Source organism: Athene noctua, chromosome 1, assembly GCF_965140245.1.
Source record: "Athene noctua chromosome 1, bAthNoc1.hap1.1, whole genome shotgun sequence".
Classification (NCBI taxonomy): Eukaryota; Metazoa; Chordata; class Aves; order Strigiformes; family Strigidae; genus Athene; species Athene noctua.
Genome location: NC_134037.1, coordinates 50,194,440 through 50,208,532, shown reverse-complemented (window position 1 = coordinate 50,208,532; position 14,093 = coordinate 50,194,440).

Genomic DNA, 14,093 nt, shown 5'->3' with positions numbered 1-14,093 from the left:
ACAGATCTTCACCATCCCATCCCTTCCATCTGGCTATTTAATCACAGGAAAGACATTGCGGCCTGAATGAGGCCAACAGTCTGAACTAGTTGTCTATAGTTCACTTCTTCCTTTCTCAGTTGGACAGGCCAAGGGAAGAGCAACTCCCAGTTATACAAGAGTTCTATTCAAACTGGTCTGCCCTGAGCAGAAGGTTGAAGTAGGTGGCTTGTGGAGGTCCCTCCAACTTACATGGTCATGTAAATCTTCCTTTGTTTTCATGAAACATCCTAGTTCTCCTAGTCCTACTGGATTTCTTTTTTCTTTGAAAAATGTGTGAGGAAAACCAAGTAGGTTTCAAGAAGGAAAAGATGGGTGGTTAGAAAAGGGAAAAAGGGTGCACTAGTAAATATCCAAGGCTTAATTCATATAACACAAGTGTGAGTAACAGACAAAGCTCGTTTGTTTTTCTGTGGTCCTTTGATATTCAGTGAGGAGTCTGACTCAAAGAACCTCAGTTAGCTCTTGCTCTGAATCACCTCCTGAAGGAGTCTGTCACTACACTGGCTTTAAAGGAGACTAGCTGGATAAAGTAAATGATGTGGAAGTTAGACTCAGTGGATGATAGTTTCCTTTATGGGCTGCCTGTAAACTGTAAGAGACAGACTTTATGTATACTGTTTTAACTAGCATGATGGGAGAGGATTCACAAGAGGACCTCTTGTCTGGTATCATAGTAAATTAATAACAAATTGGGACTATCACATTTGAAGCAAGTCATTCAGACTAACAAGAATTAAAAATATTTTTATTTAAGAAAATATAGTGGGATCAGGGATGAACAGTGTTATTGCAAATGGCCCAGTTAAAGCTCTGCTTACAATTCTGAAGGGAAACACCAAGAAACAAATCCAAAGGGTCACAACCAAGCTGCTGAAAAGGAAAAAGAAATGAAAACTTGGAGCAGCAGTTAGAATAACTAGAACTGCTCTCCTTTCTTCAAATTCTGATCATGTCAATAAATTTGATGTCCAGCACCTAATACTGAGATGCTGGAAGTATGGGGGAAAGCAAAGAAAATCTGACAAAATCTCATCAACATATCTGAGCTACGATCTTGCCCTTAAATTGGATTCCCACACAGCATGTTGTTCAAATGACCCCTTCATAAAAAGACAGGCAAAAACTGCAGTAAGTGGAGACCTGTGATGGCCTCTGTTTTCTCTGGGTAATATATATACCCTGAAGAAAGGAAATAACTCACAGTGTAATCAAGTTAGATCTATAATTTTTTGGGCATTTCATGCTGTCCTTTCAGATAATGTAAGGTCAGTAGATAAATCTAAAAAAAGTAAAATGTCATAAGAAGCATCAACCTTGTCTTCTGTAAAAAGGGATCTTGACATAATCCAAAACAAAGATTTATAAGATCATGTCCTTGCTAATAATGTTACCAAGTTTTAAGATCAAAATGTTCCACAGGACTTTAACACGGATGACAATCTCCTTGATTATGAGCAAACTGGTAAGAACTTAAACTCTTCCCGTTTCCTTCCAATTTCATGGGTTCAGCAGACACCAGTCAGGTAACAATGTCAGGTAATTTGGACCCAAGTTTATTTTTTTAACATTTTCCCTGATTACTTTGTTTACTGGCAAATAAGGTTTCTATCCTGATTCCTACTAATGTTTATATCTTGGCTGTGCTACCGGACAGTGATGCTGAGGTAGGTCTCTCTCCTACTTATAACCGTGTAACTGAGCTTTTCTTAAATCTGGCAAGTTGTTGTATTTTTGACATGCAGTCATTCTTCACAATGCTTTTTGGAAAAATGTGCTGCGAACAGAAGTATCTGTAAAAGAAACAGGAAATTAGAAAGGTAAGAGTAATTCCTACCATAAGATAAAATGACCAAAGGAACTTGTTACAAGGACAGCCACAAATCTTTACAATGCAAGGCTACCGTTAGAGACTGGATTACTTCACTGAAAAATGTCCAATTCTCGAGAATTCTTTTTCACCCCATTGTATAATATTTTTGGCAACAAACTTTTTTTTGGGTGATTTTTCTTTCTATATATGTTTCTGTTGGGTGGGCATTAACTGGACTTGTATGTGCATTACAAGAGTTGAGATGTGAATCCTGGCCTTCTCAAAACCATAGCTTGCAAATCAACTTAGAAAGTTACATGCCTAAATAGCATGGGTGTAAATGTGTATGCATATGGTTAAGCTAAAAATAGACCCCCAAAGTTTTATCATAATTTTAAGCAGCTGCATTGTTCATTAATTTCAAGACCTAATTTCTATACCTTTCTGTTTTGGTTCAAAATTAGACACAAGTCCCATTTTGTTCAAAGATCTGATTTGGTTTATGGAAAACACTAGGATGAGGCTGTTCCTGTTCACTGGTCCTCACAGGCTGTATGAATAAGCTTGTAAAAAATTGATTCTGCATGTCATCTAGATGATATCGCATATGGCTCTATACCATGCGTGCTTATAATGGGGTTTACTTTGGCATAATAAAGTGTGATTTTCAGTTCTTAACACTTGTGCAGAATTGGTTGCCCTGTAGTCCACTTACGGAGCATATATGATCTTACACAACAAACCTGGATGATTTCTTTCTGAATATAACAGGCCTTGCATTAAGACTAAGTCTCTTTTCCAGGCTTGTACAGAGAGAACAAGCTTTTAAAAGTGCATGTGAAAGTTTGACGAGGGCTCTGATAAAAATCAGAACCTTTGAAGTTCAACATTTAGAATAACAGGAATAAGAACTATTCTTTCCTTTTAATTAGCATTGGCTGGTGGATGAAGCACTAAGAGATAAACTGTTTGTTGAAGCTTAAGAGTACACAGACAAGTCTGAGTCAGTATTGTTACGTGAATGCATGAATGAATAACAATGAAAACTGTATAATGAAAAGTTTTTTCCTCTCATTTAATTCTAAGATGCCATAATGCAAACTTGTGTGGTATGGGAAGCTTTTTCATATATAATTATACTGTTGAAAGCCCCCCAAAAATAAAAGTTGTAAATTCTGAAGGCCACAGAAGGACAGATAAATGAATGGCAAATTCCACCGAGCATTTTATCAGCTTCCTGCCACTCTCTGAACAGTGCCAGATAAAAACCCCAGTGCTTAAAGGTCTTGTGAAAGGCTGTGCATAAGCTTGTAAAATGCGTATTAATTATAGAAAGTACATTATAGTCTCCTCAAACTTCCTTTAGTTTTCTCCAAATGCACAAACACCTCTAGCATTTTCCTATCTGGCCAAAATGGCTGCATTTAAAATTGAAATTACTGAACTGTCTTTATGAAATTAACTGACTAATGAGCCTTATGATTTGCAAATAGACTTTTAGCTTCTTTCCTGCTGTTTTTCATATCTTTTTCTATTTATTATAGACAGACCAGCTTGTGAGATGAGTCCTTCAACACATACCTTGTTCAACACATACCACTAGAAGATACTGATCTGAACAGCTTAGACGTCATCACAGGCACCTGGGCTAAATCTTTCCAAGATGGCTGCTCATCTCACCAAATTTTTGCTTTCTAGAGAACCTCAGCTAAAACAATTCACTTCTTTCAGAATATGACATTAGGGAAACATGCTATTCTGTCCATTCTATAAGAATTATTATTTGAAAATTCTGTAAACTTCAGTGTTTAGGAATATGACAATAGATGAAGAGGAGGAGAAAGACTGTATGTACCCTACAATGTGAAACATTTTTTTGCTAATCCTTTGAAAACAAAATTCTAAATCTGAACAATACACCCCCCACCCCCCCCCCCAAGAAAAAAAAAGGTAGTTTGTTAATTTTATAGGCTGAAATTTTCCAAAGATTGAACAAAGCCCACCGTCTCCTACACTTGTTGGGAAGAAGTGAGCAGGATCCTCCCTGAAACCGTTTCTCTTGCAAGCATTGAAATACTGAAGTGACAGGTACTTTGGTGGTGAATTCAGGGATGGGCCAGTCCTCTTCTCTTTGGTGCTCCCACTGCTGTCCTCAGGAAGAAAAGGGAAAAGAGATAGAAGTGCAGCTGGAATGCAGAGTTTAGGAGAAAGAAGGGAAATAAATAAAGCATGAGTTTAGGGGAAAATCAGAGAGGATGTGTTGCAAGTGGTATCAGAAGATACCAGCAGATCAGGCAGAAATGGGAGATTTGAGCAGAATGGGACTAGCAATCAAAAATGACTGAATATTACTGGTAGAGGAAGCATTCTTGCAGACCCCAGAACTGAGAAGATCCAGTTAAAGTCTGTCTGTTTATGAGACAAGCTTATTCCTTTTTTTTTTTTTTTGCGTCTTTCTGAATATTTTACATCAGCTTCCTGCATTAGAGGAATTACTGGTTGACTTGGATGGGTTTTTTTGTGAATCAAGATTTTGTTGCTATGGACAATATTAATTTGCATTTCTCCAACATTTAACAGGCTCACTGGATCATCTGTTGGATCACTTGCAGATTTTTGAATGGTTATCAAGTCAATTTAAATTTAATAGATTTACATAGTTATATTAATCGGCATACATAGTACATTGCTGTCCTACAAATCGAGGATGTCAATAAAATTTTTCTTTCAGTGATTCTTACGTGTAGAAGCTTTGTTTCATCGTGGTACTCTTTTTAAAATGTTTTTTTCCAGGCTCATAAACTACTGCGCAGATATATCCTCTCTTTCTTCAAGGGAATGCTGAGATGAAAGCAATTCCCCATTTTTGCAGCAGTAGCATGAATGTGAACAAAAGCAGCTTCTCTCCATCACAGTTAATGACATGTTTATGTTGCATATGCATTTCATTTTTATCTCTGCTTACATTCTTGAAGAAGTTCCTTTTCAATGTCGACACAAGAGGCATGTTACCTTTGCCTTAATATTAAGCTACAATTAGGCTTCTCTTTCACATCAGCCAGTTCCTGATGAAGCCATGTAATGCAGCCTCTGTTGTTCCATCATCACACAGTACTACTGTCCGTATTTTTGCAGCACTTGTAGCTGCTCTGTTCACGCCCTGACACATTCAGGATTGTCCTGTCTCTGGTACTGCACTTCAGGGGTTATGAAGTGGATGTTAAAAGCCCACAGCATGCAAGATCCACCCCTTCCCATATCACTGCTGGATCAAGGGGTTTATCCTATTGTGTAGGGAGCTCATTGAACAGCTAGTCACATCTGCAGTACAATTTCTCTAGGAAGCCTTCAAGGGTCTGGGATGACAACATGTGCTGCTTTTTTTGAGAGGTCATTAACATTTCTCTGCAGTGGCACATTGTAAATCAAAATAGGTTTTCTTAAGTCTTCACTATTTTTCTTCTCACTTATTTTGCTATCAGCTTCACCTAAGAAATAAAACAGAGTGAAGTCTTCAGATGGCTTGTTTCATATGTAGGCTAATTTAATTTTCTTCTTTAGCCTGTGGTCAGGCATATAGTGGGTCATACAAAGAGGGCAGTGAATCATAGTCTGGGAAGTCAGCTGACAGCTCCAGCTGAGTGCATTGGGCTTTTTGCCTGCATGTAGGCACTTAGCTGAATCAGGACCAGGGGTAGGAGCCTCGTATCTCAGCAGGAGGAACAGCTTTCTCCGTGCTTGGCTTTTAGCTGCTTTTTAGCAGAAGTTAATTTGATTGTAAGTTAATATTCACACTTTTAAAATCAGATATTAGGGCTTGTGTAGCTCTGCTAATGTGTTTTGTAAACTCCATTTACACACCTTGCAAATCTTAGTGGGAGTTCAGCCTTCACTGTGAACAATAAAATGTTTGGCTAGCTTGCTCATGAATTTTTGTGCTTTGCCAGAGGCACTTAAAACCAAAACAATGCTCCAGAAAAATGCCCAGAATCTATTTTTTTGTTCCTCTTGCTTAGTGCTGCTTTCCAGTGGCTCACCAGCTTCTCCCTGTAGAGTGGAAAATAAAAAGGAGGGTTCATATATTATTTTTCTTGTCCTTAAATGACCTCCAAAATTCTCTTTTTTGATCATCAGCAGCTGAAGCAGGTAGATGAGCTCTTGGCTATATTTTGCTATGACTGAGTGCAAATTGTAGAGATGCTGTCATCTGTGCCAGAGACTTTAGGTGTTTGTGGCTTGCTTAGAGGAAATTTCTGGTGTCACAATGATACTGTAAAGTTTGTTTCAATTAGGTTTAGATTTGTTCCAGAAACGCATGTTTTGTGGCAAGCTTTTCCTTGCATAAGTGTCTGCTGAGAGTTTAGAGGACACAAAAAGGTTCTAATTTCTCATGAGGTGCCTAAGATATTTTGTTTAGCAGATTTTATGCACACATGTGTTTTAGAGCATTCAGAGTAGTGTGGAGATATGGGAAGAATCGGGAATCCTCCATTCATTTCAGGTACCCATCGTTTCATGGTCACACGTAAGGGCTGGTTGGAAAATGCATCCTATGCCTGAGAATATGAGTCTTTCTGCTTTGCTCTCCATTGGGGTGCTAAGGATTGATATGCAGGTAACGACAGACTGTATGTCTGAGTGGGTATAACTGTAGGCGCCCTCTTGGTGTAAGCTGGATGCCAAGGTGACTTCAGGCTTTACAGGGTCTTGCTCTTGTAGCTAGTGATAGGGAAACGGGATCTGGGTTTTGAGAAGCTCCTTTGTTTTCCTGAATACTATTTTTAGCTATATTCAAATGACTAAGAATAATTTTTTTATTAAAACAACATTGCAGGCCATAGGTGAGCTGCAGGAGTATCTGCTTGGAAGATGCTGCTCTGCCCTACTCCCCTGGGTTCTTCTGCTTGTAAGTTTTGAAAAACAGTCTATCAGAACTGTACCATTAGTACGAGAAGTAGAGTTGAAGAAGCCAGGGAGATTGCTAGCTTGCACCAAGAGTGTTTTTTTCTCCAAAGGTGATTGTTTCTCCAAGGTCATGAGATGTTTCCGTTTCATCTCTGAACTATCACCAAGGGCTACATGACCAGCAAGCACTTCCCGGCAAATTGGATAGCTGTTTTTGAACTCATACACACAGTTGTATGCTGTTAAGAGGAACAAGACTGGAGATGCTCCTTCTCTGGAAGCTTGTGACCTGTTAAGAGCTGCATTTGCCTCAGAGGCAGTGATTCATCATCCAAGTTAGTGTGAGATCTTACAAATGCCCTTGACTGCCAAGACTGGGTCACCCAAAGAATGCTGCAAAGACCTGGAAACAGTCTCTGTAATTACTCCTTATGAATTAATTCCCATAGTTTTTTAAACATCAACGAACATTAACTTGCAGCAATTAATCTCAACACCAGGCAAATGCAGTAATTTGCATTTCAGAGGCCAGGTAGGAACATAACTTCACATTAACGTTTGACTGGTCCCACTCACCAGGACACAGATAGTGGGGAGACCACTTCGGTGTTGGGGCCAGCCGAAGATCTCTGACCTTTTGTCTTATGCATTAAGGATGAAGTTGTTTGCTACCAGGGTAAAGTTTCAGATTGTTCACTCTGTCCTCCTCCACTGAACTATTTTAACAGTTGAAAAGCTGTTCTTTGGGATGACTTAATGAAGGTTGTCTGGTTTGTGCTATGGAAAGCTGGTGCAGCTGATGCTGCTGGGGATGAGGATGTGTGCCTTCCTCTCACAGGGCATCTGGGTGGCTGCATCTTGCAGAGGCTTGCATCACAGGCTCTGCAGGGAGAAATGATGTGCCAACATTAAAGTCTTTTCCCTAATGGGAAATACTAGAGTTAGACCAAAATTCACAGATTTTGAAATATGGTTTTGAGCTGTCCCTGGTAAAATACAAATTCTTTATTTAGTATTTTATACAAACTTAAAAGTGTGCACATACATAGTCTTGTCATTCTTTTGGTTGCCCTAAAAGTATGGCATGGATTGCTTTTAGACAAAATTTTTCACTGTTCTGTATAGCACATATATCTTTGGAATTAAAAAAGTAATATTGAAAAAAAAAAAATTTCCTTCACACAGATTTATTAGGGAGAAAAACCCAGGATAAAATTTTATTACAAAATCTTCTTGCATTTAATGTTTCACTGTATTAATGATAGCAAGATATTATGAAATTTCATGTTTACGTAGAGTTGCTAATACTCTACGTAACCAGCCTGACTCTGGTTGCTGATGGTTAACCCAGTAAAAGCTGCAAAATCAAATGTCTGTTGAGTATTCTGGCACTCCTGTTTGGTTACTGCTATAACTTAGACTATATACTGGTTCTTGCTGTAGTTCCTATTTTCAAGTAAACAGGAATTAATTTACTTGTAAAAGTTTTCCTGCTTTGGTCTCCAGTTTGAAGAAAAAGTATTCTGCACGAGAATCAAAATAACTTTTTTTTTTTTTTTTTTTTTTTTTTAATTAAAAGTAATATGTTCACAACATCTTGCAGACACCCTTCGGCTGAAATGACAGAAAGTTAAAAGCTAAAATTTGTCATGGAAACTCCAATCTATATTAATTTCTCAAGCAGATTGTCACAAAGACTTGAAGCTTGTCTGCAGCAGAAAAAGATCAACTCAATTAAACAAAACAAATTATTAGACACATAAATTCAGCACGGAGTATTTTTTTGAAGCAGGAATGTTAATGAAATCTTTCAACTTTTTTTGATACTACACTGTCTTTCAAACTCACTCACCTCACAGGGTAGCTGCTTTTTGCAGAGGCTCGCAAGTCCGAATTCTTGTACCACGTTTGGCTTTGCAGAGAGGCCATTTAATTACTGTCTCAGGATATTTATATCATCTAGGGCTCTGTTCACTCAAAGACAATTCTGCCTTAAGATGTACTTCATTTGATTATATATAAGAGATCTGAAAGATTTAATCTTTCATAGCACAGATGGACTGCTTTCTTCATTTGTAGCTTATTTGTAATTTAGTTAAACACTGCTTATGTGTTTTCACACTAATCAGTTCCAGGTCAGGTCTTCTTAGTTTATTAAAGAAGTAGTTGCTAAATATGACACAGATTGTACCAAGTGTCACACATCGCTGTCTGTCTGGGCACAAGTATCTTGTGAGTGGCAAGGAGCAGAGGAGACTAACCTAGCTCTTGTCAGTGACAGCGATCATGCAAAGGAAAATACATGGGCTGTGTGTGCTGACAGAATACTTCTTTACCCACTGTCCCTCCCTTTGGATGCTTTTGCTGAACAGCAGCTGTCACTCATTTTTTTTTTCTGCAACCCACTGAGATTTTTCTTTAAGTCCTCACTTTCAAGTTATGTTTTGATCTTATAGATTTGTTCCGTACAAAGCCTCTGAGACAGAAAGCCTTTCCTGTCCATCCATGCGTATACATTGCTAGTGCAGGTTCTCTTTGCATCTTTATTCCTGGAATCTTTGTCTCTGATAGCTGCATTCTTGCTTTGCTCACATCCACTCACAGTGCTGTTGCAAAGATAATTTCTCTATTAATTTAAAATCAACTGTCTCTTTGGGTTCCTCAGCTGTCACCCCTTTTCCCTCAGTCAAACATGAGTCACTTGTCTTCATTTTCAAGACCCTGTCTCTTCACTCTCATTTCTTGTTTACTACTAAAATGGCAGCTTAAATCCTTGATTGGTTGTGATACCCTGATGAACAAGAGATGGCCACAGACATGTTTTTGGTGTTTTGAATCATCTTTTGATTTCCAAATGTGTATTGCAAGATATAAGTTTATAGTGCTTCTTTTTCTCTCTTTCATTCAGCAATTACATCCATGTTCCTGATTCCTTTTCAAACAGAAAGTAACAGACTTGCATTGAGAACGTGTTGGGAGCTGGAATTTTAAAGATTCAAGCACTCTATTCTGAATATATTACATAAAAGAAAATGTACTTTGAGATTTTATGGGTTGTGGAACCAGAAAAATGTCCATTGTAAAAAAAAATTCAATATATTACTTTTCCTTATTCCACTGAAAATACCACAAATTCAAAGACTGAGCAAGCTGACTTGAAGGAGAGGCTTGGATTCAGGGGGCTTAATTTCTGGCTGAGGTGTGAAATTCTCTCAGGTCCTCCCCTTAACCCCAGCTCGCTATTTCCAGGAGCTGGAGCACATGCCCTTAGAGCTTTTTTGGGCCCAGTGAACAACTGTGATGGTTCATGAATGGTCTAAGTTTCCCCTCCCTTCTTCACCTCTAGGGAGAGGGAACAAACCAGTCCAAGCATTCACCACTGCACCAACAATTGCATTTACTTTCCAAACCAGCACGAATGCACTTGCTAATTTACTCTTCAAAAATGATTTATTCTGCAGAGCCAGCTACTTTAATTACTATTTGAGCTTTCTACAACCACAGGACTGGCTAATTATTTTCATTGCCTCTCTTTGGTTGCTTGTGTTGTATAGATCTGCTGTTTAATGAGTCACTCTGAGGCCAGAAGGAACACTGAATTTCTGAAGTATAGGGTGTCTAGATAAAAATGCACAAGCAAATATTTCCACTGTAAGCAATGAGATAGTGTTTGTGATAATCTGGTTCTGAATAATTTGATTCTAAGCTTGAGGTGAGGTATACAGTTTCTAGCACAGGGATGAGAAAGGGGGGAAAAGGAATGCAGCGATGGGTGCTGTGATTTCAGCCATTAATTTAACTATTATAATGCTGAGAGCAGAGCCCCACTGTGTCAGATACTGCAACCATATAATAAGAGACAGTTACTGCAGCTTAGCTTCTATGCAGGTCAGTAACAGTACAGTTAACATTTATTCTTTGGCAAAAATCGTACACATATGCACTATCCTCACATAACTGTACTTGGCATGAGGTTTTTTTTTTTTATTGGCTGCAGTTTTTATTAAATGTTTACATTGCAAGCTGCCGATTACCACTTTTTGTTACAAATACAGTCAACACAATTATATCCATACAGTATTTATTTGGTTTGTGGAACTACTGTATCACACATGGGGCAACATGCTGGCTAGCTGTGTGTGGAGCCAGCTGTAGCCTGTTTTTTTTTTTTTAAACTGGTTGGTGATTCTGCACGAACGTGGGCATGCTGCATACAGGGCTGTCTGAAGAGCAGAGCAAGGGTTGTGCCGGGGCCGCGGGTATGGAAAACTGACAGGGTCCTGATGTGACAGTGGGCTCCCTGTTCTGTCAGGCTCTGGCAGCAACCCTTCCCCAGCCCACGCAGAGTTGGTGACTGTGTGTTCCAATCCAATGTCAGGGGAGGTTATGATATGGTACCAAGAGTGAAATTAAGACACAAACGAGGTCAAATGCCATATACCCAAAACAGGTTTTTATTATTAAAAAGGTAAAGAGGGGTAGCGATAGGACAGGATGGAAGGAAAAGACAGAAATACAGCAAGGAAGCGGGATAGGGCTGCAAGAATAGTCACCACCATGGATCCAGTGATGTCCCATTGGTCCTGGTCCTCAGTATTCAGTTCTTTGGTGGTGTGTGGGTGCACACGAATCTGGCTTCAATGGTAGATGCATAAAGACCAAGATTTTCTACTGCCTTTTTAAGTTCATTGTATCTGCTGATTAGCATATCTGCCCACCTTTACATTTTTTTTTTTCTCTAGTCCCATAAATTTTGTTGCATCTGGCTTCAGGGCAGGAACATTTGCCTCTTGTCAATTCATTAGCAATGCAGGCATGGGTTCTGGCCTACACAATAGGCATTGGAATGGGCTGCCCATGGAGGTGGTGGAGTCCCCATCCTTGGAGATGTTTAAGAGTCGGGTCAACATAGTGCTGAGGGATATGGTGTAGTTGGGAACTGTCAGTGCTACATTAATGGTTGGACTGGATGATCTTCAAGGTCCTTTTCGACCTAGCTGATTCTGTGATTCTGTGAAATCACTACAGGATGGGGCCAACTCAGCACACCTCTGCCCTTTTGAGGCTTGTCTAAAGAGTCCGGACAATGCATCCGCAAGGAAGTAGGGGGGTACATCCTTCAATACACTCCAGCTTTCCTGGGCAACATCCCCCAGACCAATTCACAGGCTGCAGCAGCTTCGCTTGGAGGTTTGCACAGACACAAGCAAGCTTTGAGACAGTCATGTGACATTTCAGTCTCTCACACTGTGTGCCCCAAGCAAGGATACTACACAGCCTGCTGAATCATTCCCATACCTCACAACCCTGGAAACACTTTATACAGATAAACTACAGAGACTGTCAGCATAGGAAGAAGAAATCAGCCAGAAATGGGTTGCTGCTAATAAATTCTGCTGGACATGAGAGACTCTGAGCTGTTGCTGCACTGTGTTCTTCAGAGTTTCCCTTGAACCTACAATTTCTACCTTTTTCTCTATTTCCCAGAATATTCCAACCATCTGTCCTCTCTGATAATGTACGGAATGCTACAGGTCTGAATAGGAAATAATTTTCTTATTCTATGGAAAATTTCCCTACTGCTTCTGTCTCATAGATTGAATTTTTTGAAAGGTTGACCAAAAAATTATTTCTCTGTTTCATAGAGTTAGGTTAGGGGGAAATGACATTTTCTATTGATACTGAGCACTTTCCTGATTGTATTTCTTTGAAAAAAAGTCCTTAGAACAGGTCACTGTTGGCACTGATTGAAGAAGTTTGATGAAATGGTGATGACACAGTTGGAGATAAGATGATGGTGTGTTTCATGGTTTAGGTAGAAACAGAAAAGAGGAATTGAAATGTCAGGCCTGTGCATTGTATACAGGGCTGTGAATTTTGTGTAAGTACTATAGAAAAAGAGAAGTGTTTGTGGGTACTGAGCCCTATACCAAGTGACCAATATGTATGAAAAGAAAAAGAAATACATGAATAAGAAAAATAGTTTTGGCTATCATCCATGGATATTTTCCCTATCTCCAGTGAAAGGCCTTGTTTTCTGAAGTGTGTTTCTCCTTTGGTAGTTAAAACCATCTCTTTTATCATATGTCATGAAATGTTAGCTCATTCTCTTGCCTCTAAGCTATCACACACTTAGAAAGAAACTCATCAATATAAATGTTTGTGTCTATGTCTGATTGGTTTCTCATGTTTAAAAAGGAAGAGAAGGGAGATTGATTGCAGAGGCCATAAAAGTAATGATGCGTTTAATGAAAACATACATTTTATAGGCAAAACACGCTTAAAAATTACTTGAATCTGCTGCATATGAGTTAATGAAATTAAATGACATTCAAGATTTTGTTAATTTGACCTCGGGTTATCCCTTTAAGCCTTCAGCCAGTTTTTTATTTATTTTCACACATAGTATTTATTTTTGTGTATTTGATCTATCTTGAGAACTCCTTTCAGCTCTCCCCATCAAATACTGTAGCTACAGACCTACACACACTGTAACAGTTACACAGCGTGAAAACCAGGCTGCTGACTGGTTGGCTGTCCCTGAAGACGCAGCTACCCTTCCTTCCTCCAGCGCTTCACTTTATAGCATTGCCATAGATTTGTCTTGAGGAGGTAGTGTCCTCTAAATTATCTGTTGCTAGATACTTCTTTTCATATTGAAACCAAGCTGTGACTGTGTCCAAACTCTAGTGTGGCAAATGATGTCGGAAAGCCTGTATGTAGGTGAGTAGAGTAATATGGCATCATTCTACCTCCTGTTTAGCTGGACAACTTTTTGGTTGAGATTACATCCAGTGTCAGGCTAGTCCAGCTCTCTGAGCTTGTTCATGGAAAGAATTAGAGAAATATAAAGTGAAGACTATGGTCATATCTACATTGTATATATAGTTGTGTTGATGGTGTCCATCCCAATGATTGGTCTCCTGCCAAGCCGTACTGAAGGGCTCACGTCCACACCAGTGAAAACTATTCTCTGCAATGAATGGGTCATCTCAATGCTGCCAAGCATTTGGACTCTGATTATGCAGCCCTTTGGGCTTTAAGATGTTGTTGTATTAGTAGTAATTATTAATTATAGTTACTAATATTAATTAATAATAAATCATTAATAAATAATAATTAGGTTTTTTTTTTTTCAGTTGTAAGTTATAAGAAGACTGTGTTGCAGCATGCCAGAATGGTGTTTCTCTAGTGTGCTTCACCAGACACATGTTGTGCCCCTTCAGCTGTGATGAGTGAGGAACTTTGTGATAAGGATCAGACAGAGCTGAGAGACAGCATGAAATGCAGTTGTGTGCGTACTGTATAGAAATTAGTCTCCAGAAAGAATTATCTC